Genomic DNA, 26926 nt, shown 5'->3' with positions numbered 1-26926 from the left:
GTTGGGATGAAGTTATCTGCCCCTGGGTAATGATGAAGTCCTGAGTAACTAGGTGGGGTTGGCAAAGAAAGAATGAAATATTGCTGGAATTACCTCCTGAAGCAAAAAGGGAAGGGCACTGATAGGGATCAGCTCAATCTTATAGTCCCACCCTTGGTGGAAGTCGTGGGCAGTCCCACTCTGCTATATTTAATCAGAAATTTGAATTATGTCAAACCCCTGAAGTTAAATTTCCCTTATGAAACTTTATGGCTCACACCATCTCTGCTGAATCTCTGCCATGGCACTCTTCCTCATGGTGTCTTTCTCCTTACCCCTTCCTCATGCCTCCTCTTATCCCCCACCATGCCTCTATTCTTTCTTCTTCTTATAGTTAACTAACTCTTTTAGGGTGTTAAATTCCATTTAGTATTTAGCCTGCCAGCTAAGGGCATACTTTAACCTCATGGGGTATTCTCTTTCTCCTGGTTAAATATGGGTTCCACTAGGAAATTTTCCATCATTAATTGTTAAAAACCCCTTTCTTTGCTAACCATATGCTCTCCCAACTCTATTTCATATTTACCATTTATGGTGTGCCTATGATATTTCTTCATTTTGTCTATACTTTTTTTCCTAACTAAATCTACTTTTTGCCAAAGAGAATGGACATTGTGAATTCTTCTCATGACCAAACCCTAATATTTCGTAACTACATCAATCTCATCATTTAGTGCTAAATCCCAAAGGCATCATTTGGAATTAAGAAATTGCTCTCCTAAATCACATCATTAAGTCACTTCACTTCTGATTCTCAGTTTCCTATGTGTAAAATGGAATAATGATACTTGTGCTGCTTACCTCCAGAATTGCTTAGAAGAAAGGGCTCTATAAAATCCACAACTATGCACAATATTAGAAAAACTTGCTCAGAGAGGGAGCTCTCTTTTTTTGGCTGGCCTTCTTTATAACTGAAAAGAAGTAATAATAATAACAATAACAATTAGTAATTATAACAGTGATGGCTAATATAGTGCAAATAGGTTTGCAAAGCACTTTAAATATATTCTCTCATATAGCAATGAATACAATAGTAAGTATCAGTAAGAACCATAATATTTTACATTTGTTACCTTACCTTACATTTTTCAAGGGGAATTGCTGTTTAGCTATTTTTTGTTTGTTTGTTTTTGGTCACGTCGAAGATTTCATTTAGGGTTTTCTTGGAAAAGTTACTGGGAATAGTTAGCCATTTTCTTCTCCAGCTCATTTTATAGAGGAGAAAACTGAGGCAAACAGGGGTAAATGACTTGTTCATAGTCACACTGTTAGTAAATGTCTGAAGCTGGATGAATCTTCCTGATTTCAGATCTGGTGCTTCATCTATTAAATCATCTAGAGATCCTTTCAAGGGGAGAACTATTGCCAGACACAGAGCAAGTGTACAATGTATGAATATGAAGAAATGAAGCTATCTCTCTTCCCTTGCAACTCCAGGGAAACCACACTCAAAGGGGAAGATGTCAAAAAGTGAACTTGGACAAACACTCACATCCACACCCACACAGAAGAAAATTCATTAATCAATGAACATTTATTAAATGCCTACTATTTTTTCAGACCCTGTACCAATGTGACAAAAGATAGTCCCTGCCCTCAAGGAGCCTACAGTCTAATGGAAATAATAACAAGCAATTAAACATAAACAAAGAATCAAATTTATTTTTCAATCAAATTTGGACAAATAAGAAATAACTAAGAGAAGGCACTAGAACTTAAAAGAGTTAGGAAAGGTTTTTATGAGCAAATATAAAAGAAAAGTCTCCCTTTGTGAAAATATATTCTTGTTCTCCATCTTTGATACTAGTAAAAAAAAAAAAAAAAAAAAACTCCACCAATGTTCTTATTGATGCAAAATGAAGACTATAACTGTCTTATTTCCTCCACAAATACTTGTAGCCTTCTTCATGCTACTGAATAATGAATTGAAAGGGGACAACATTTTGGATTAGAATCTTCTGTCTTTATTTTTTATAAGCAATTGGGGTCGATTCCACAGTGTCACATATCTAGGAAGTATTAGTGTTTGAGATTGGATCTGAACTCAGGTCCTCCTAATCCAGTGCCAGTGCTGTATACACCATGACATCTACCTGCTCCTACTGGAGTCAGACTTTTCTCACTGATCAGTTTCCTTTGCTTTGATAATGAATGTCTAATGTCTAAAGCAATTTGTTGTTGTTGTTTAAAGAACCCCAGTGTTCTGTACATCTCTGTGATGATAAATAAAATGGCAATAGAATCAAAAGGAAAAATGAAGGAAGAAAATATTTTTATGAAGGAGCCTTCAAACTATTTTACGGATGACTGATTTTTGATTCTTGTAGTAAACCTAATGACTAGCCACTCTTTTAAAAATTGTTTGCTGCTTGATCATTCCTTCAGGACCTGTTCAAGTGTAACAGATGGAGAGAGTTTGTAATGATGAATGTGAAAAGAAAGTCTAAGACGTAAACTGACTTTTGCTTTGGTAAGCAGTTATATACAAGGAAGTCTGAAAGCTTGCTTTTTTATAAGTGGAAACTACCTGCTTAAAGCAAGTTGGAACACTCTTATTATGGTGGAATTTGGGGGAAATGGGGCTTAAGGACTATTTTACTCTACTATTCTTATTGTACTCTAGGTATTATTCTGGCATTTGTGCCCCCCAGAAAAGCAATTTCCAGGCTTGGAGGTCAAGTTCCATTGAAAACCATAGTTTATGAGCTCTCACTGATTTATCTACTTTTACCAGTCAGCCAGTGGGCATATCAATTAAAATTAAAAGGCATTTAATCAAACAATACAGCAAATAAAATGACAAGAAAGGATCTGCCCATGTATATACTTATGGAGTATACTGTCTTGGGGGGTTACTACACAATTTGTGGAGAGCAAGCATGCACACATACAATATGCTGACAGGGACATCTATGTCTACAGCCTGTATGGCCAGCATATGTGTGACTGGGGCAAGTCAGATCTCTAACATGATAGATACACTAATGTCATCTCAAGCTGACAAGACACTACTTTGTGCTGCTTTTTTCTGGATATTGCATCTTTTCCCATTCATTAGATGGATCATTTAAATGGGATACACTGTCTGCTGGACATATTATCCCTACTGTCCATTTCATCATCACTGGGTGAAGTATTTCTCTTGAGTAAGTGATTGACAAACTGTCCTTCATTACTATCTACTGGACTTCAGTTCCTCAGGATCTCTACTGGACTTTCTCCACTCTCTCCTTTCTTCTTCTGAGGTACAGTGACTAGAAAGCCTTTATTTATTTAAGGCAAGCTGATAGCTCTTGACCATAGCCCCACTAGGAATCACTGCACCTAGGAAAGGGCAATCAAGAAGTCAGAGTGCTTCAGCCTGAGTAAATATTTTCCTTTGAATTTTTATACTTAGTACAAGTGGCACTAGGTGGCTCGGTAGATAGAGTGCTTGGCCTAGAGTTAGGAAGACTCATCTTTCTGAATTCAAATCTAGCTTCAAACATATATTAACTGTGAGACTCTAAACAAGTTACTTAATCCTGTTTGCCTCAGTTTCTTCATATGTAAAGTGAACCAGAGAAGGAAATGGGAAACCATGTCAATAACTTTTCCAAGAAAACCCCAAATGAAGTCACAGAATCAGGCATGATTGAAAATAATAATTAAAAAAACTCAACATCTAATATTGATTTAAACTCTAGGAGTTCATACTATTTTCTGTCTTGGGGTTAGAAATTTCCTGTAATTTCCATTTAATCCCTGTCAGAGATCCTATGCCCTGTCCCAAATCCATTTTGGAAACATATAAAAATAATTCACTGGAGTTGTCTAGAACTTTGCATTTCACAGACCATCTTTTTGATTAGTATGAAAATGAAGCTGAGGGAGAACAAAAGCTAAAGGAAAACTCCAAACTGCATTACCCTCCCTCTTTTTGTTGGCTACCATGGCTGCCAATAACAACAGCAATAGCAACAGCAACAACAACAACAATGTGTTTTGTCCAGTGCAGAACCTTTCTGTCTTCCTACATCTGTGAAACTTAAAACTATATTAGAACAAAAATTCCACAGCAATATGATAAGGCGATAAGCTCTGAGACAGTCAGGACTACATCTTTATCTCTATATCTCCTCTTGTACCTAACCTAGTGTTCTGTGTACGATAGGCATGTAATATTGTTGAATTTAATTAAGCTGTTAACTATTTCCTGGACAAATGACTTTAGAATTTATGGCTTGTTTTTTCATTACCTAGCCAACCACTCCTTGCTTTCATGTTCTTCGATTGTTGTTCCCCCTTGTGTTATTAGTTATTCCTGGGGGAATTATTCCTCACCCTACTGCAGGAAGTCTTTGGTCTTTTTTGTAGTTAGGGAAAAAGCTTTCAGCTTAGAATCAAGTCTTCTGCCATTTACTACCTGAAAGTCTTTGAACCCTAACCTCTCTGGGCTTCCACTTTCCCATCTATAAAATCCATATAATCTTTGCAGTCCCTTCTAGTTCTAACTCCATGATCCAATGCAAGTCAATAAGCATTAATTAGTCTCTTTTTAGAGACTGGAATCAGGAACATTTGAATTTAAACCTGACCTCAGACATTTACTAGTTGTGTGATCCTGGATAAGTCACTTTACACTGTTTGCCTCGGTTTCCTCACCTCTAAAATGAGCTGGAAAAGAAAATGGCAAACCACTGCAGTATCTTTGCCAAGAAACTCTCAAGCCATAAAGGATTAGACATGAGTGCTTAAAAAGAATTGAATGGATCAAAAATAAGAGTAAAGCCTGTCTTCTTGACTGATAGCTAATCTTTATATTGAACTTATTATGTGCCAAGTACTCTGTGAAGTTCTTTACAATCAGTTTCTCATTTGATCTTCACAACAACCCTTCAAGGTAGATGGTATTTAGCACCTCTTTGTTTTCAAAGAGGACCAGTGACATCACTGGTGATATCTTGACTTACATACGAATTGTTTCTCTTATTATTTTATTTTTACATATGGTTATTTTTTGGTGAATAGTATTTTATTTTTTTCCAATTACATTTAAAGATAGTTTTAAACATATTTTTAAAAAAATTATTAATAGCTTTTTTTTTTCAACATATATGCAAAAAAACTGTTTTTGCATATATGTTGAAAATAAAAAGCTATTAATAATTTTATTATATAATTATATATTATATGTAATTATTATAATTATATGATATATTATAATATTATTATAATTTTTCAATATTCACTCTTGCAAAATCTTGTGTTCCAAATTTTTCTCCCTCTCTCCCCACCTCCAAACAGCAAGTAATCTAGCATAGGTTAAACATGTGTAATTCTTCTATGCATATTTCCACATTTATTATGCTGCATACGAAAAATCAAATCAAAAAGGAAAAAAATGAGAAAGAAAGAAAAGGCAAGCAAACAACAAAAAAGGTGAAAATACTATGTCGTGATCCACATTCAGTCCCCACAGTATTCTCTCTGGATGCAGATGGCTTTTTCTATCATAAGTCTATTGGAATTGACCTGAATCATTTCATTATTGAAAAGGGATACATCCATCAGAATTGATCATCACCTAATCTTGTTCAGTATTCTTCTGTTTCTACTCACTTCACCTAGCATCAGTTCACGAAAGTCTCTCCAGGCCTTTCTGAAATCATCCTGCTGATCATTTCTTATAGAATAATAATATTCCATAAAATTCATACACTATAACTTATTCAGCCATTCTCCAACTAATGAGCATTCACTCACTTTCCAGTTCCTTGCCACTACAAAGAGGGCTGCCACAAACATTCTTGCACATACAGGTCCCTTTCCCTCCTTTAAGATCTCTTTGGCATATAAACCCAATAGAGACACTGCTGGATCAAAAGATATGCCCAATCTGATAGCTGTGGGCACAGTTCAAAATTGTTCTCCAGAATAATTGGATCAGTTCACAACTCCACCAAAAAATGCATTAAAGTTCCATTAGCATTCATTTTTTAATAAGATTTCGAGTTCCAAATTGATTTTCCCTCTCTACTTTCCTAGATAGCAAACAATCAGAGATAGGTTAGGACTTGTATATGAATTGGATTCAAGTGAAACAGAGTTACACAAATTCATCAATGTCATTTTCTCTTCTAGAGTCATATAAGTTCAATGGCAAGACAAAAGAACAACAAGTGGCTACAACCTGGGATACAGTGGAGGACCTTGGCATCTTCAACATATGACCAAGTTTTAAGCACTCCACGGTGCTTGCTTCAGCCACCACGTTGGCTACTAGAAGGAACTGTTTTCATTTACTCATTACATAGGGGGAAATCTTCACATGATTGAAGTAGACATCCTCCTAACTCACTAAAGGGATGACCATCTTCCATTCCTCACTCCAGAAAAAATCACCACCACCTTTAAATTGATGTTGAGCTAAAATCTGCATTGTTCAAGTTCCTATCCATACTCTTTGTTTTGCTGTCTGGGTCCAAGCAGAACATGTCTAATCCTCCTTCCTTGTAGTATCCTTTCAATTGTCTGGAAAACCAACTTCCTGGAGACTTACTCCAAACTGTCAATCTCATTATTAAAATTCAGTATTTCTAGCACAATACTCCAGGCTTATTCAAGTTTGATTCATCATCTTCCTTGTTCTGTATACAAGTTGTTCTCTAGGTGTTATTGGGGTCTCCAATACCTTTTCAGGGAATCCAGAGAGTCAAAATTATTTTCATCATGATATAAAGACACCTTAATTTTTAATATGGTAAAATATTCATAAATATATAACATATATTAACAAAAACTCCTGGTGAGTGTCCTGAAGTTCACCCCCCAAAAAATTTTTAAGAGTACAGAGACCAAAAAGTTTGAGTTTTGCTGCTGTACATTATATTTATATTTGCTGTGTTCAAGGAGGAAATTGGGGCAAACAGAATAAAATGACTTGCCCAGAATCACACTGTTAAGTTTCTGATGCTGTATTTGAACTTAGACCTTCTTAACTCCAGACTTGGAGCTCTGTTTATTGCATTATTAGCTAAATCAATACTTCTATTAGTGTAGCCAAAAAACAAATTGTCATTTGCCTCAGACAGTTGGCTTTCATTGAGACTGTTGTCTTACTACACATTTTTTCTTTTTTTTGCTGAGTTACTACATATTTCTAATTTTGAATTTTAAAATCTATAACAGACTCCTTTAATAGTTACTTATAGATATTTTTTTCAATAGCTAATAATAGCTAGCATTTATGTAATCAGGGGTATGTTGGATCAAGCTTAAATCAGCTTGCTAGAGCGGATTGTTAAATTTTTAGTATTAGAGTTTATACCTCTGAAAATGGCAAATGCCATGTCAGGACTAAATTTATTGCTTTGTCAATTTAATAGACAAGAATGTGATGAAGACAATGTTAATAGTACAATTAATCTTTAAAATTATCCAACATTATTGTGTTGGATTTTTTTTAAAGAGATCTAGTTGTTAAACATTTCCCAGCACACCTTTGTATATAAAGTTTATAAAGTAATTTATTTATGTATCTAATTCTATCCTCAACATAAACCCAAATGGGAGTTGCTATTATTCTCCCCATTCTTCAAAGGAGGAAATGGATTGGAAAAGATTAAGTAACTTGTTTGCCCAGATCGCACTATGTCCAAGGCAGGATCCAAATCCAGCACTCTTTCCTTTACTTCTAGATCTGATGCCTTTCAATTAGTTCTATCCCTGAGCAGAGTATCTGATTCTCTTTTCATTGCCTACTTTCCATCTTGGTTTTAACTGTCTTTTTCTGTTAGCTCTTGAAGATTTGTTAGCGGACACATACAAATGGGTGTTATCTAATTTAGTTGGATAGGTAGAACTTGTTCATCTACCCAGATCTCTGTGCAGCCTGGAAGTATTTCACTTGTCTAGCCTCTATGTAGGGGGCTGGGTATTTTTAGCAACACCTGAGCAGAAAGTCTGGTTTCTCAGGCTGGTTGGCAAGTGCTTTAGCATCTTTCTATCTGGAATCTAAACCAACTGTCTCTGCCTGGGAACATTGTATACTCAAAACCTTCATTATGGTTAGTAATAAAGAACTGAGTGGTTTTTTAAGGCCCCTAAGTGAAAGAAACCTTTCCCCCCTGCCCCTATCCTTCTTTTCTTTTTTTGTCATAACTTTTTTTTAAACAAATACTGAAGAAATATTTAAAAGTTTAATTGGGTAAGTAGGATTTTTCAGAACTTATGAGATGTAGTAACAAGTTCCCTGGACCTAGGTTTAGGAGAGTTGTTATTAAGTCATTTTGATCATGTCTGACTCTTCTTTATCCTATCTGGGGTTTTCTGGGCAGAGATACTGGAGTACTTTGTCATTTCCTTCTTTTGCAGATGAAAAAAATGAAGCAAAAGAGTTTATTGTTGTTGAGTCATTTCAATAATGTCTGATTCTTCCTTATCCCATTTGGGGTTTCTGGGCAGAGATACCAGAGTGGTTTACCATTTCCGTCTCCAGTTCATTTTACCATTGAGGCAAATAGAGTTAAATAACTTGTCCAGAGTTACATAGTAAGCATCTGAGTTCAGATTTGAATTCTAGTCTTCCTGTTTCTAGATTTGGTGCTTTATTGCTTTATTATCCCAGTTTATAAGAAATAGGAGTGCAAATCCCAGTCCTTCACTAGCTTTTTTGATCTTGGGTGATATCTAACTGAGCCTCAATTTCCTCATCTATAAAAGGAGCTAATGTGAAAATCAAAGAAGCAAATACATATGAAGTGCCTTGAGGGCATGTTGATATTTTTTTTCCAGATTCAAATATGAAAATAATACCATATAAAAGCATGGCTAGATTATTGTTATTTTTAACAGTGATATAAATCAGTGGAGTGATTCAAGTTAAATGCTCCAGTGACTGTGCATTCTGTCCAGTTTCTCAGAAAAAATATTTGGCCTGAGAATATCTTGCAATAGTCAGACATGTTTTTCCTATAAATACCATATGTCAGTCATCTCTGAGTCTAGAATAATAATGGTAATAACAACATAAACATTTATATAGTGCTTTAAGGTTCGTTAAATACAGTATAATTATTATCTCATTTGATCCTCACAACACCCCTGGGAAGTAGGTGCTATTATTATCTCCATTTTTACAAATAAAGAAACCGAGACAAACAGAGGTGACCCACCCAGAGTTACCCAGCTATTAAATATCTAAGTTAAGATTTAAACTCAGTTCTTTGTGACCTGAGTTCAATGTTCCATCTTCTGTTCCACCCAGCCTATTATTATTGTTGCTATTTAGTTTCATCTGGATTGTTTTTTCTCAATAATATTTTATTTTTCCAATATATTTAAAGATAGTTTTCAACATTCATTTTTATAAGATATAGTGTTCGAAATTTTTCTTCTTTCCTCCCTTCTCTCTTCCCTCCTCAAGATAGCAAGCAATCTGATATGGGTTAAATATGTCTAGCTTTTTATTATTAACTTAATACTAGATCAATGCCACTGCCTTGAATATTGTTTGATAGAACAGATCATTTGATGGCTTTCTGGAGTAACATCACTATTAAACAAATTTCTGTTGAAACCATAATATACCATATGATAATAGAACATTCAAGGGGAAGCTTGGAGATGGCCTGATTCAACCTTTTTCTCATTTTATAAATGAGGAACTGAGACTTAGAGAAAATGATGACTCAAGATCACTCACCTAGTAAGAGACAGAGCAAAGATCTGAACCAAAGGCTCCCATCTCCAAATCAGTTGCTTTTCCACCACTCCATCCCATACTCATGGTTGAACTGTTTGCTAAATAAAATGTTATGATTGCTTCACACTCTGTTGCTTTTTAAATTTACTGTGGGTATTTCAGAATCAAGTTTCTAAATTTACCAGGAATTTAGCATTTAAGACATAGCCACCATTTGGTTTTTTTTTTTTCAACATTTACTTTTATAAGATTTTGATTCCCACATTTTTCTCCTTCCCTCCTTCTCCCCCCTCTCCAACAATATAGCCATTTGTATGCTGTCTTGTTACTTTTATTTCCTTTCAACTTATTTATCAAAATCCTTTCAATTCTACTGCAATATTGAAAATGCAGATTTTAATCACTTTCACCTCTTGGTTGTCATTTTGCTCATTTTTATAATAAGTGTCTTGGACTAAATGACCTTTTAAGGTACCTTTCAGTTCTAAATCTAGAATTGTATGGCACAATGGTTTTTATGAACATTCATAGGTGTGGAAGAGACCACAAAAGCCATTTAGCCTAACCTTATCATTGAACAGAGAAACAGATTGAACTGCAGGATGGTTGTGGGCAAATGATTTATCCAGGGATGAACAGCAGAAAAAATCAGAAATAGGATTTAAATCCAGAATATCCTGGAGTGAATTCTAATCTTCAAAACTTCCTGTGAGATAACCTAAAGGTGGTTTTTGGACCAATCTGTTCTGCAAACCAGAGGTATCAAACTGGTCTGAAATAGATTAAAATGTATTTGAGAAATATTTAATGAAATTAATAAAAATACAATAAAACATAGATAATGTTCATTTGTGATTTTCTAAGTCAGTATGTGTCAAGCAGGTATTTATTTCTATTTGAGTTTGACTCCACGGCTCTAGACAAAGTACATTAGGTTTTATGGGCTATTTAGGTATGTCTTTAGACCAGGACTAAAGGCTATTCAGTGGAATTAGGAAGGCTTGGCTGTTCTGGGGTCTCAGGAGTTCAGTTTCTGAAATTTGCAGCATGGTCTGAAATAAAGGTCTGGATGATAATGGTTCTTTGCTTAACTTTGAGAAGAGGCTTCATATAAACTTTTAAACATACATTTCTGAGGTTTGTAAAAAGTGTCATCATTATTTTCTTTCTTCCTAGAAGTAACTCAGATCATTCTAAGAAGACTAAAAAGAAAATGAGAAGGGATTAGAAAAGTAATTACTTTAAACTCTAGTCAACTTTTTAAGGTACTTAGGGATAGAGCACCAGTTTTGGAATCGTGAAGACCTGAGTTCAAATCCAAATTTAGACACTTATTAGCTTAGAAAAGTCATTTAACTTCTGTTTTCCCTAGTTTCCTTAACTCTAAAATAAGGATAATAATAGCCCCAATTTCCCAGGGTTGTTGTGAAGATTAAATAAAATAATAATTGTAAAGAAGTTAGCACAGTGCCTGGAGCATAGGAGGCATTATATAAATAGTAGTTGTCAATTGAGAAGATATATGGTAATCTTCTCAGGATAGGGAACTGGATTATGAGTCAAAGAGATCTGGATTATAAACCTGCCTTAGACATTTACTAGATATATGAACCTGGGAAAGCTATTTAACCTCTTTATGTCTCAATTTCCTCACATAAAATAAGAGAGTTGGACTATAAGGCCTCTAAATCTCCTCTCTATTTGATATCTATGTTCCTTAAAATACCCAAATAGGGGAGAATTTTGTCCCCTACTTAACTAACACCTGCCTCTTCTCATTCCCTGTAACATCATGGAAGCAAATCCTAATGACAGTGGAAGACAGTTTCCCCATCTCTCAGAAATATAAAATCCCACCTTTCAACCTAAATATTTTGAATTCTTCAAAAGAAAACTGTGCATATGAATACATCATGAACAAGACTCATTTCTTGAGTGTAAGAAGCATAGTGTGTCCTTTATACTATAAAACTTCCAAATTTAGAAAACAAAATCACAGGATTTTGGAATCATCTCCTAAAGGAAACAAGATGCTGAAGTAATGGCAGAGTATAAAAGGCTGAGCAACTTTGTTCAAATAGAAAAGTCACCCTATGATGAAAGTGCCTATCCAGCAGAATTCTTTTCAGATTACGAAAGATGTAATGTTACATCAGGGCTGTGAGGTGGCACAGTGAATAGAATGATGGCCTGGAGTAAGGAATTCCTGAGTTCAAATCCATTCTCAGACACTTACTAACTGTGTGATCCTGAGCAAGTCACTTAACTCCATTTGCTTGAGTTTCCTTATCTGTTAAATGGTTTGGAGAAGGAAATGGCAAACTACTCAGTAACTTTGCCAAGAAAACCCCAAATGGAATTACAAAGTGTCAGAAATGATTGAACAATAATATTGTATCAGTCATTTCTCCTCTCAATTTCTTTAATTGTAAAATGGCTAAAAGAATATTCGTAGTAACTACCTTGGTACTCAAATGAAAAGTCCTTTGCAAACTTCAAAATCTATATAAGTCTCACTTATTATGATCCTTATCTAAATCCAAACTCTGAATCCAAGTGCCTAATTTGAAAGATGGTCGTGTGGCAACCTCCTTCTCATGCCTTTTCATTTAATTTAATTTGTTTGTTCTGTGCCTTTGTTGTTACTGGGTGGATTTATACAATCACTGAAATATGAAACATCCACATTCCTGCCTAAGGACCCTTTCTCATTCCCCTCACAATCACCCAAGCTGGAAGAGTCTTTCTAATTCTTACTTTGAGGAAAATAGGGGTTATGGGAACATAAGCTATTTGAGCTCTTTATGTCTCAATTTCCTCATATATAAAATAAGGAGGTTGGATTATAAGGCCTCTAAGGTCCTTTTCTACTTGAAAACCATGTTCCTTAAAATACCAAATAGGGGAGAACTCTGTCCTCTACTTAACTAACTCCTGCCTCTTCTCATTCCCTGTAACACCATGGAAGCAAAGCAATTTCCTAATGACAGTGGAAGTCAGGTTGTGCCCTGATCATTTTACAGTTGAAAAAAACCAAAACCCAAGAAATCTTAATTTTATAATAATTTGGTAGTAAGTGGGAGAGCTCATCATTTGAATATAGGTTATTTCCTTTTTTATTTTATTTTTTTCCAAAAATATTTTATTTTTTCAAATACATGCAAAAATAGTTTTCAACATTCACCTCTACAAAACCTTGTGTTCCAAATTTTTCTCCCTCCTTCCCTCCTCCTCCCCCCATAAGACAGGAAGCAATCCAATGTAGGTTAAAGCTGTGCATGAATCCAAGTTCTTTAGCTCCAGAGATGGCTCTTTCCATTGAACTGGAAGAGCCAAGAAAAGTCACAAATTCTTCCTAGGTAGTGTGTGAAAACTGCATCTCCCTCCCCCTGAAAATTAGACCTTCTGTATGTGTATGTTGGAAGCTTTGAGTCTTTATTGTGAGACATGCAGCTAGGCTTAGCACAAATTTCATACCCATATGGTATGAAGAAGAGAGTTTTCTTATTATTATTGGTGAATTGGAAAGGATTAGGGTGAATGAAGTAGTCCAATCTATTGATGAGATTAATCCCCACTCTAGTTGGTCATCTGACTAGACCACTTACAAATAGTCGTCCAGCTTTTGCTGGAGAAGGTCCTCTACTCTCTAGCCAACCCAATTAACTTTTAGACAGTTGTGATCTGTGTATAGGTAAAATATTTAACAACTCACTCTTTGGAAATTTAAAAAACCCACTCTATGGACACCCAATTTTAAGTTTAATTTGCAATATTAACATTATCTCCTTCATTTTTAAGACTAAACAATGAATCAATCAAGCCTTGATTTAATTGAATACACTTCAAAGTGTAAATGCTCATACTGAAATTTTAACAATTGGCTCCATAAGCCTATTTGAAGTAGCTACAATATATTTCTGGATGTAATTGCTGGAAATTTTTTTCCTGGTATCAATTCTATATTTGCCTATTGTTAATTTCCAATCATGGCTTCTGGTTTTCCTGTAAGAGATATTTGATAATTGATAACAACTATCATGTGTTCCCCAGAGTCTGCTTTTCTCCAGACTCAGTATCCCTTCAACTAATCCTCAAATGATATAGATTCAAGGTCTTTCACCCCCTCAAACATTCTCCAGCTTATTACAAAATCCTGTGGTGCCCAGAACTAAAAACAATCCTCCAGATGAGATTTGATGAGAGTCAAATCACATAGTCATTGTTAGTTCAATAAATCTATGTCCTTACAAAGCACCCTCATTTCCAGAGTAGATTCATGGGGCTGAGCCTGGACATAAATCCACTGATGACCTTGGCACATAGAGGTAGATTGACCTGAAAGTTATTGTAGCTTTTGAGCACCCGGCTCTGCTCCTGAGGGTCACAAAGTCTTATTAGGATGAAAGAGTATTCCCATATTATTTGATGAAGGCTTTGAAATGTTGAGTGCCATTAATATAAGAGCACAGCTATTTATAGGGTACTGTTAAGAAATTGATGCAATATATAATTTGTGTTCCTTGGCTTGTCTAAACATATATACACTTCAATGCTTCAGTAATCTGTAATTTCATTAGAATGGAAGGAAACAAAGGAAGAAAGGAAAAGAAGGAAGGAAGAAAAGAAAGATGGTAGGAAGAAAACAAGTATTAAATGCCTGTATCCTAGCATTTATTAAGTGCTTGAACCCTCTCTCCCTCCCTCCCTTCTTTTTTTTCTCCTCCCTCCTTCCCTCCCTCCCTCCTTCTCTCCCTTCCTTCCTTCCTTCCTTCCTTCCTGTCCCCCTCCCTCCCTTCCTTCCTGCCTGTCTCCCTCCCTTCCTTCCTTCTACCTCCCTTCCTTCCTTTCCCCTTTGGCAACCTTTCATATACTTGGATATAAGTTACTATCTTACTCTCTTCAGACTTTAAATATCCTCAGATCCTCAAATTATTCTTTTACCACTGTCTCTAGTCCTTTTATTATCCTGGCTTTCCTCTTCTGGACACATTCCATTTGTCTATGCTTTTCCTAATATTTGGTGACCTAAAATGCAGTTTATGAAAATGAAAACAGTAGTCTAGATATGATCAGGTCAGATTAGAGTGCAATGCAAATATTACCTCCCTTGTTCCAGACAGTATGACTCTTTTAATGAAACAGAGGATATTATTAGCATTTTTGGCTTTCCACATCACACTGTTGATTATGAAGTTTACAATCCACTAAATTTCAACATACACACATATATTAAATTTTATATTGATATAATTTTTTTATATTAACTTCATTTCCAAATAAATCCTTCTCTCCTATCCTACCCAGAAAAACATCATTTGTCACAAAGAATAACAGTAGAGTTGAGTCAAGGCAAAAAGGATTTTTAAAGGATTTATAATATACCAGGCATTGTATTAACTACAGGGAATAAAATATAAACAAAAAAGATTGTTCCTAGCTTCTGAGAGCTGGCTTTCTAATGAGGGAAAACTATACATAAAAGAGAGCTGAAAAGTAAGGGGAAGGAGGAGGAGGAAGTCCACATTGGGACAGTGCTAAGAGAGAAATGAAGGGTCACTGGCCTGGGTTCTCCCTCAAAATGGAGGTTCATGGAAGTTCTCTCAGTGGGAGAAGGGGGCCAAAGAAGTAAAAGCGGAAGGCTGTTTCAGGACAAGAATTATTTCACAATAATAAAGATATATTTTAAGATGGAGGACAAAAAAGGTTAAGGAACTTTCATGGCAGTTAAGGCATGGTGATAAATTCTGGAGGGTCAAAAAAGGAGCCTGATGAGAAGAAATCAAGTGAGAGAAGGAAGAAGGAAAGGAAGGAGAGATGGAGAGAAGGAAGGAAGGAACGAACGAATGAAAAAAGATAGAGCAAGGGAGGAAGGAAAAAAGAGGAAAGAAAGGGAGAGAGAGAGAAGAAAAGAGGGGAAAAAAGAAGGAAGGAAGGAAGAAAGGGAGCTTCAATAAATTTAATTGGTTTAGTTCTCAGCCAATGGACACATAGTCAATGCAATGAAATGTAGAGTCTTTCCAGTTTGAGAGGACCTACCAAAATTTGTAGCAGATTCCTCCTGGCAGAAGGCACCTTTAGTGGTATTCTTATCATTAATATCTCAGCAGGAATTTATTACTTTGCTTTTCAATTGCCATAGTTAAATAGGAGTGTTCAGGAAGTCTTTTGGTGATGATTAGAAATATATTAAAGAAGGAATATTATAAAAAGGGAGATAATAGGAGAGATCATACTCAGATCTGGACAAGACATATGTATCTTGTCCTAAACTATGGCTAAAGTACACTTTCCTATGAGACCAGGTTAAGAGGCAGAAAAAAAAAAAGTAGTGTAAGGAAAAAAATTATGATCAAATTGTGAAAGATGTAAGGGAATTTTCTGAACAGCTCAGGCTGAAAGGAGCAGAAGAAGAACATTTATGGCTAAATACCTGAGAAAATACATGTGTATAAGAAGAACAGGCTTTCTGTTACAGTATTAGAAAGATACACAGGTTTATTAGGCTGAGATAGAGAATGGACCTTGTACAACTGAGATGATTGGGTGAGTTTGAGAGATGATAAATGACTGAAGTTGCAAAGCATTGTTATTCCTTAGCTCATTTGCATGTGACAAATACATACATATATACATATTATATGTACATCTGCACCATTATGTAGATATATTATACATAAAGGCAGTATATGTGTACTATATATGTATATGTGTGTGAGTATATGTATATATACATATATGTTTATTTTACAGGTCCTAGAATACTTTTCCAGGAGAGCTATGGTCTATGGTTTCCATAATGGATTGTAAATCTGTGATTAAAGGGTTTTCAAGAGAGTTTCCTAGAAAGGTTCATCACTGGATCTCTCCAAGATGGTCCACTAAGTCTCAGAGATGTTACAATTTATGTTTGAGAAGGGAAGACCTGAGGGAGGGGTCAGAGCCAATTTGGCAAAGATTTTACCTAAGCTCTTCCTGGCTTTATTTAGAAACTAGATCAAGCCTCTGAACAAATTATGGAATGACAGAACCCACAAATACTTGGAGTGTAACAAATCTCCAGGAGAAGATATCTTGAAAGGACTTCAAAGAAGGTCTGTCTCAATTGGACAAAGGGGGATGCAGCTCAGTGCAGGGGTGGTGCAGGGAGGCTCAGGATGAAGAGGCCCTGCTCAGGGAATATAGTGGGAGGTTCTTAGCAAAATACAGCAGCATTGACTACTCTGTCCTGGTTCAGAAGGCAGATGGATAAACATGGTAGGGGTGAGACCTCCAGTGTAACAACAGAAGGCAAATAGGGAGATGTGAATCCCAACATAACTGGCAAGATTTGGCCAGATCCACCCAGCATAGGAAGGAAACATGCAACATCAGCACTAGCATATCACCCTGTAGAGAAAGTTCAGAACAGTCTCCCCTGTGCCCTAAGAGCAGACCTTGACCTTTTAAAATGAGCAAAAAAGAAAAAAGAGCTCTGATCCTAGATAGCTATTGTGGAGACAAGGAAAAACAGAACTCAAACCCTGAGTTCACTAAAGGCAAAACACCTTCAGATGAAGCCTCAAAGAGGGCTATGAATTGGCCTCCAATTCAAAAGGCTCTCTTGGAAGAATTCAAACAGAGTCTTAAAAGAGAGAAGAAAAATGAGGAAAGGAAATGAGAACTTTACAGGAGAGTTTGGAAAAGGAAACACAGAAATTGACTGAAGAAAACAAGTCTTCAAAAACACATTTACTGAAATGGAAAAAAATATACTGAAGAGAACAACTTCTTAAAAATAGAATTGGTGAAATGGAAAAAGAAAACAATTCCTTGAAAAATAGAATTGGTGAAATGGAAAAAGAGAACAACTCCATAAAAAAGTAGAATTGGTAAAGAGAAAACACATTTACTGAAATGGAAAAAAATATACTGAAGAGAACAACTTCTTAAAAATAGAATTGGTGAAATGGAAAAAGAAAACAATTCCTTGAAAAATAGAATTGGTGAAATGGAAAAAGAGAACCACTCCATAAAAAAGTAGAATTGGTAAAGTGGAAAAAAAAATCCAATGAACAAAACAATTTCTTTAAAAGCACAATTAGCCAAATGCAAAAAGAGATTTTAAAAAAAGAACTAATTGAAGAAAATAATTCTCTAAAAATTAGAATTGAACAAATAGAAGTGAATGATTCAATGAGAAAATAAGCATCAGGCAAACACCACCAAAAATCAATGAAAAAAATAAAAGAAAATGTAAAATACCTCTTTGGAAAAACAACTGACTTAGAAAATAGATTCTGGTGAGACTATTTAAGAGAAGGGAAGACTTACTGCCAATCTCAGAGATCCTCAATTGTATACAAGTAAATTATTCATCAGTATTTTCAAAATTCAAAACATGTTTATTCTTTAGAGTATTTGAGTCCTTGCAGATTTACGTGCCAACAAAATAAACCATAATATTGGCTTGGAAATCATTTTCTGGGATAACAAGTTTAGCTTAAATCAAAAGGGAGAGTTTGTCTTTGACATCTCCCTGTCCCAACTCTTCTTTTATATTCTCTTTTCTTTCTCTGTTTCCCTTTTTTTATTCACAAATATCTATCCTATGACCCATTCCTAAAGGACCTTATTTTCAACTAGCTATGGCAATTGAAAAGGAAAGAGATAATGAGAGAACATTTTGAGTATTTGAATTTTTAGAGGAAACTGGTACTTTTTTAAAGCCAGAGACCCAAAGGAAGGACTCTCTACTGGTACAATGTCAGCTATTTGGGACAGATGTCTTTGAGGGAAAGGATGATTTCTTAGAACCTCTTAAATCATACTCCTAGATAATGGCTGGCATTATCTACCAGAATTAACCAGGTACACAAGTATATGGAAACTTGGACTTAAAATCAAGAAGATTTGAGTTAAAATCTGGCCTCAGTGACTAGCTATGTGATGTTACTTCACTGCTATTTGCCTCAGTTTCCTTATCTATAAAATGGGCATAATTACAGCAACACCTACTTCCCAGGGTTGTTGTGAGGATCAAATGAGATATTGTCAAACATTTAGCACATTGCCTAAGATATAATGGGTACATTGTAAATGCCTGATATCTATCTCCTTTTTAAGGCTCAACCTTGTAGGATGTTATAAAAAATACAATCCAGAGAAACTATTGGATTAGGACACTTACTACATTAAGATGATCTAGAAATTCAATCTCTGCCACTTTCTATCTATAAGAAATTAGCCAAACCAATTCCTTTCCTTGGCTTTAGTATCTTCACCAATAAGATGAACGAATTGAACTGGATGACTTCTAAGTCTCTCTCAGCATTGAATCAATGAAACAGTAGCAAAGGAGCAATAATGTTGCTGATCATTAGAAAAAAGGTATTGCCTTTTTATGATCCTGCTAGTGATACTTGCACTATGCAAGCCCAGGTCTCCAGAATTTAACTGCTCTTTCCACTACACCCACTGTCTCAACTAATCCTCCCTGCTTAAAAAGACTCCCCCCAAAAAACCCAAGTTCAATACAAGTTATGATAAGGCGATGAATCAGAGGGGGGAAAAAAAAGAAAAAAATAAAGATGAAATATTTTCTCAAAATGAAATCTTTGCCAAATAAAGACATAACTGCAATCTCCTCCTTGGTGGGGTGCTTTGTACCACAAGAATCTGAACAGTATGTTTAGTTCGATATATATGCACAGCTTTCTTCACTTCCTGGGCTTGGTAATTGAATCCAAGACCAATAGGCACTGGGAGGGGATGCCTTTGCACTGGTCTGTCCTGCATATTTCCACATCATGAGGCACTATAGTATAATGGATAGGGTAGCATTTTGACTAGTATCTGGCATATGATAAGTGCTCCATAAATGTTTATTCATTGACTGGCAGTCAATTGACTGGCTTGTTTGGTGGGATCAATGGTCTCCAAGTTTCTGGGTATATATACCCAATAGCCTGATTGTTGCTGTCTTGTTTGTGAGACAAATATTTCTTTTCTTTGTTTATTCTTTATCCATTTTTGTTGTTACTGTTAATTGTTCAAGTGTCCCAGACACATGTTTCAGAAATGATACCCAAGCCATAATTGATTCTCACCATGGAAAATTGCTTTTATTGATAGATTTTTAATGAGATTTGGGAAAGGAGCACACTCTGTGACCTATAGACAATGTCTCTCCAGCTGGCTCTCTTTTACTATCCATATCCAATGAAGAGAAGGGAGCTTCTTCCCAGTGGATTTATCACAGAAATTGCCAACAGACCAAAATGATTCAGCCACACTTTTCTTTTCTGAGATAATGGAAGAAGTAGAAGCTTCGTTAAAATAACTTTCTATTTACTTAAAAATGTTCCTTAAATGGAATTCAGAAAGCGGTGTTGCTTCACTAGCCATCTGCCTCAGGTTTTCTATAACAAATGTGCAGAAAATAAAAGTTGAATCTTAAAGCTTAACTATACAAAGCTGTCATGGGAGCTCAGTCTGGTGCCTTCCCCTCACCCTTTCATTCCAATGTAAGAGGAACTGTGGAAAAAGAAAAAGAATTAAGTTCAACAATTTCCAATCTGTGTAATTGTGACTAAGTCCTTTAATCAGTATAGCTAGTTATTATGGAGAAGAGAGCCAGTTCTGCAGTCAAGAAGACCCAAGTTCAAATCTTGATTCAGACTGTTACTGAAATCAAGCCACTTAACCCCTTTCAGATTAAGTTACTTCATCTGTAATTAAGAATAATATTAGCAATCACTTCACTGGCAGGTGGTGAGGATGAGAAGAGATAGCATATGTGAAGTATTTTGTGAATTTTATAATACTATATAAATATCAATGATTATTATTGTTGGTGATGACAAAAATAATAGCTTTTCCTAGCCTTTGTTTCTTCATCAGTAAAATGATTACCACTAAATATATTTGTGAGTCTGTAAGCCTCTGTGATACATAGCACCTCATAACAGAAAGTTGTTTAGGACATTTTGGTCATCTGATTTTGAAAGAAAAAAGAACGGGTAATTTCTAATCTAATAAAATATTATCTTTCATACTTAGTCTCTCAGGAAATGAGTGCTTTGGATAACTAGAGTAGAAAAGCTAAGATAATGTGTGCTTTTGAGATGAGTCCCTACTTAAGAAAGGGTACAAAAAATGAAGGGAACATCACCTACTTCTTGCATAGGTTGTGGTAAGGGGAGAAAGGTGTGAAGAAATGGCCCCTGTGAATTTAAAATGTAGTACCACAAAGATTAAAGAGGGAAAAAGCTAATGTCTGGATTCCAAAGCCAGAAACAGAAGTAGACTCACTCTCTATTGGAAACTGAGAAAAACTAAGAAACAATAGGAAATCTAAAGTGGTCAACAAGCTAAAGTAATGGCAATTCAATTCAATATAATCCAATGAGCATTTATTAAGCATCTACTCTATGCCCAGTATAATGTTAAGCATATAAATGAAATGGGAAAAAAATTCCCTCAAGAAATATTCTTGTCATAAAAAGTGACGTTGGTCATATTCCAAGGGAAACCCTGAAACTCTCTCTTTCAGATTTTGGGGGAAAGACTTGAGAAATTCTCTCAGAGAAGCTCTCTCCTGAGAGACCCGCCCCAGGGAATCAAGATAAAGTAGTTTCATTCTATTATCTGGGTGGGACTAGTTGAATCCAGGACCACTCCTACTTAGCCCCAACTGCGGATCTAGATATTGACCTCTACTGAGTTGAGATTAGTCCAGGGACACTCGTTCAATTAGAAGATTCTCTATTCTGATTTCAACTCAAACTGTTCCCAGCCCCCACCAAGAGCTACCCATATAACAAGCTTCTTTCAGCTCAACTCCTTGCAGAGAGGGCAAAAGCAGGAATCATGCCAGGCCAAGGGACCTTCCTTGGCATAGCTGCCTGCAATGGACTTTGTGCCCTCTGAAAAGACATTTTCTTTTCAGCATTAACCTTTCTTTGTCTCTCTCACACATTTCCCTAATAGGACCTTACCCCTCTTTACCTCTCTATTGGGATTTCTCTGCTAGAAACTTTCTCTTTCTCTGCTAAAGGATTTCTCTGCTAGACCTTTACTTCTCTGTTGGGATCTTGCCACTTGGAAGTCAGTCTTCCTAGCAAAGGCTAACTTCCCAATGTCATGTGCCAGTAAACCTCTTTTTGCCAGTCTAACTTTTGGGGTTCATAAATTCATTTATGAAGGATCTGCACCTACCAGAAGGGAGTTCCCACAACTCCCTGCCCTGTGCCGAACCTCATCAATATCAAAGAAAAATAAAACCACAATAAGAGTTTTAGTCTAGCCAGTCTTTGTTAACAAAATTATCAGTTTCTATCTTCACAGAGACTTGTAAGGATTGAATTCTTAAATTTCAAATTCTTATATTATGGCTATTTATAAATAATGGAATAAATTGCTTATGCAATTATAATTCTTTTTTTTTTCCAGTATCAAACAAATTTTTTAAAAAAGATTTTTTTAAAAAAGCTTTTTATTTACAAAACATATGCATGGGTAATTTTTCAACATTGACCCTTACAAACCTTCTGTTCCAAATTTTCCCTTCCTTTGCCCCCCCATTCCCTCCCTTAGATGACAGGTAGTCCAATAAATGTTAAATATGTTAAAATATATGTTAAATCCAATAATAAATTATCTTGCTACACCAGAAAAATCAGATCAAGAAGGAAAAAAAAACTGAGAAAGAAACTAAAATGCAAGCAAATAACAGAAAGAATGAAAATGCTATGTTGTGGTCCACACTCAGTTCCCACGGTCCTCTCTCTCTCTGGGTGTAGATGGCTCTCTTCATCACTGAAGAATTGAAACTAGTTTGAATCATCTCATTGTTGAAGAGAGCCACATCCATCAGAATTGATCATTGTATAGTCTTGTTGTTGCTGTGTATAATGATCTCTTTCTCCAGCTCATTTTACCATTGAGGCAAAAAGGGTCAAATGACTTATCCAGAGTCACATAGTAAGGATCTGAATCCAGATTTGAATTCTGGAATTCAAATAATAAGCACTTATATAGTGCCTACATATTCCAACAACTGTGTTAAATGCATTACAAATATCTTATTTGATCCTCAAACAAAACTATTCTAAGAAATTTCTTAACTCTGAAGGTCGTAAGAGAAAATATAATGCTATTATTATCCCATTTTTATGCAGGGGAAAATTGGGTAAGCAGAGATTAAGTGATGTCCATAGTTACAAAGCAAGTTTTTGAGGCTGGTTTTCAACTCAGGATTTTCTAATTCTAAGCTCAGCTTTTTTTTTTTGTCAATCATTCAATAAGCATTTATTAAATGCTTACTATGCACTCAACACTGTGCTGACAAATATGATAAAAAAAAAAATAGACATTTCCTGCCCTCAAAGAACTTATATTCTTTTTTCTTTATAGAAAGCAAGAATTTACTTTATAGGATTTTATTTTTTCAAATACATGCAAAGATAGTATTCAATATTCACTTTTGCAAAACCTTGTGCTCCACATTTTTCTCCTTCTTTTCCTCCTTCCTCCCAAGACAGCAAACAATCCAAAATAGGTTAAACATTCTTCTAAAAAAATATTTTCATAGGGAAAGCTAGATGGCAGAGTGGATAGAGTACCAGCCCTGAAGTCAGGAGGACTTGAATTCAAAGCCATCCTCAGACACTTAATTCTTCCTAGCTACATGACCCTGGGTAAGTCACTAAAGCCCAATTGTCTAAGAAAAAAAATCTTATTTGTCACATGCAATCAAAGTCTATTGGAATTGTCTTGGATCACCTCATTTGTTGAAAAGAGCCAAGCCCATTAAAGTTGATCATCACATAATGTTGTTGTTATTGTGTACACTTTCTTGGTTCTGTCCAAGTTCAGCTTTTATACCTCTTAGCTGATTGAGAGCAACAGCATTTACTTTTTATCAGGGATGATAGATGAATGGTATGAGAAGAAATTTGGATTTGGTATTAGAATAAATTTGTATGTCAATATACTGGCCACTTTTTATAAACCCAGCTTGGTTCTTCTCCAGTGTCTGCTTTTTGATTTGTACCTGATTTTAACTGCCCATTTTCATTCAGAATCCATTGAGAAACAGAAGTCTTTCAGTTTCTTGTTATTTGAATTCTTGTTATTTGAACAGAGTTAATAAATTAACTCTGAAAGTCTTATGAGAAAGTATGATGCAAAGATGACAGCTGACCTTCCACCATAATAACTGGATAGGGAGGGGAAAAAAATCCCTCTGTCGATTATCACTGGTATAGAGAATTCCCGGGTGAGGAAACATCATCTATCAATAAAAATCAGCACCTCTTTTTCAATTTATAATCAAAGAATAGTCTAAGTTGAGTCCTCCAGTACTAAAAGATTAAGTGACTCATCCAGAGTGACTCAGTTAATCAATCAATAAAGAGTTATTAAGCACCTAGTGTGTGCCAAGTACTATGCTGAGGAGGAGCAGAAATCTTAGACTAGTACAGACATGTGAGAAAAGAGATCTGAGAAACTGAGTTGCCTTCTTAAATGGAAGTTTGGAATTCATGTCTTCATCCTCCAGAGGCAGAAGGTATGGATGAGACAAAGTATCAAGGCTGATAAGATCTCACAGGATATGGAAATTATCCCAGTAATGAGGTTCTTTAGGTACCTTAGAGAAATTAGTCAGGGTGAAATTTCTTTTTTGTTGTTTTGTTTGTTTGTTTTTTGAGAGGTAAAATTTCAGCCCAGTTCTTAGTGGAAGCCAACTTTCCAACCTCTATGTCAATGTTATTTCTCACAACAAAGAATAACAAATTGAAAATTTATCAATCAATCAATAAACATTGATCAAGGACCAACTATGTGCCAGCTGCTGTGCTATGTGCTGAGGACACCAGAAAAAGGCAAGGATCTTAAAATGGGGAGACAACATTTAAACAAACATAGCCAGTTCTCTATTAACAAAAGCGTGCCATTTTGCAAACCTTTCTGGCCCTTCCTGGGATTTCTGGATTCTCCAACTCCTCCTTGGAATTTATGTAAAGTGAGAACTGGCTGTGTATACAAAGCAAACAAGCAATATATAGGAAATAATTAAAAGAAAGAAGTGACTAGAATTAAATGGGATTGGGGAAGGCTTTCTGTAGAAGGTATGATTTTAACTGGGATTTAAAGGAAACCAAGGAATTTAGAAGTCCCAGCAGAGAAGAGGGTATGGAAGGGAACATGAGGGACAGGAAAAGAGAATGTCCAAAGCCTCTTAAGAGATGAGTTTATTGAGTAAAAAACAAAACAATGACAGTGCATCAGAATTAAACAATAGATGAACCGATTTCAACATTATTTTCAGTATTTTTCTTAGAGACGTTCCTGCCTTCTTGGGCACTCCATTTACCAGTTCTTCTCCACTTTTCTCCACTGTGTCCCTGAGGATATCGATAGTTTATGCAGTGCACCCAGTTTACTCACTTAAGGAATTCAAACTTTGCATTTACAAGAGGAAGGTGGAAAAGAGTCCTTATGCAATCACTGAAAATGGCAATTAGAACAAATTATGGTCCTTAATAACAAAACAACACACATGGAAGCTAGAGTTCCTGGTTCTATTTTTCAAAGCTTCCCCCTTTTTCTTTTTTTTTCCTCTTCCCCTTCTCTCCCCAACTCTGATTAAGAAGACCAGCCAGCAGAAGCAATGTGAGGAGAGTCAGAGCCCTGGTTTGGTGACGGAAAGGGGCCACCTGCCTTAGAAACAGGATTAAGTAAATAATCAAACTAAACAAACAGTTGAGCTTTAGTGTTCTAATTCAGTTTGTACAGCGGTTAAACCTTATGGGCTGAGCCGGACTGAAAGCCTGCAAACATCCTCTATTAAATCTGAGCCAACCTCCTGGGGCAAATGTCTTTGTTTACCTTTGGTCTTTAATGCAGAAGGCTGCTCCATTATGGCCCTGGGCTAACCTAGGTGTGGTCTGTCTGAAGGAACAATTGCACTGACCCCAGCAGAGGAGGCTGTGGATGGTCCCCTGTAAAATGTAAATGAGCCTCATCAAATCTCTCCATTGGTGTGTAAAGTGTCCCAGGCAGAAATTCAGGGACTGAGCAGGGAAAGCTGGGTGACAATGAGCAGGTCTGAGAGAGCTTGGGATCATGTTCTGGTATTCTTCAGCTAAGGTGAAGAAAAGGCTTGAGAAAAAGATTATGGTTAGAAGGAAATACTTGCTGGGTTTAGAGTCAAAGGAATTGGAATCGTATCCTAGCTTTGCCCTCACATTGGGTGAGTCATTTGTGCTTTCTTCTATTGAAGCTTTCTCATTTTACAGAAGATGCCCAAATAGCCATTTTATAGACTAGAAAATACCATTTTATAAATAGACTAGAAAAGTCACTAAATTTTACATGGTTTATTCCATTAATGAGATTCCTGACACATGGTGAAGTCATTCCCAGTATGTGTGTCAGAGGTGAAACTTGAACCTACTTCTTAGTTTGGAGGCCAGCCAGCAATTCCTCCAAAGAGTCTAAGATTCCAAATAATCAACCAATAAGCATTTATTAAGCACCTCTTAATTACCAGGCACAGAATTAAACTCTGGGAATACAAACACCAAAGAGAAGCAGTTTCTGCCCTCAAGTAGCTTATGTTCTTTTTTTTTTTTTTTTAATTAAAGCTTTTTATTTTAAAAATATAAGCATGGATAATTTTTCAACATTAACAGTTGCAAAACTTTATGTCCCAATTTCCCCTCTTCCCCCACCTCCTCCCCTAAACGGCAAATAATCCAATAAATGTTAAACATGGTAGGAATATATTTTAAATCCAATATGTGCATAAATATTTATACAATTATCTTGCTGCATAAGAAAAAATAAATAAAAACTGGAAAAAAATGATAAAGACAATAAAATGCAAGCAAACAACAATAAAAAGAGTGAGAATACTATGTTGTGAACCACACTCAGGTCCCACAGTACTCTCTCTGGATGCAGATGGCTCTCTTTATCACAAGATCATTGGAACTGGTCTGAATCGTCTCATTGTTGAAGAGAACTGCGCCCATCAGAATTGATCATCATATATTCCCGTTGTTGCTGTGTATAATGATCTTCTGGTTCTGCTCATTTCACTTAGCATCAGTTCATGTGAAAACTCATCTTAACATCAATGTTCTCCAGGTAACACTACATGTACACGATTGTGGAACTCTAACTTCTCTGAAGAATCATAATTGTGGGGGATCC

The sequence above is a fragment of the Sarcophilus harrisii genome, chromosome 1 (genome assembly GCF_902635505.1).
Source record: "Sarcophilus harrisii chromosome 1, mSarHar1.11, whole genome shotgun sequence".
Lineage (NCBI taxonomy): Eukaryota > Metazoa > Chordata > Mammalia > Dasyuromorphia > Dasyuridae > Sarcophilus > Sarcophilus harrisii.
This window is presented reverse-complemented; position numbering follows the sequence as displayed.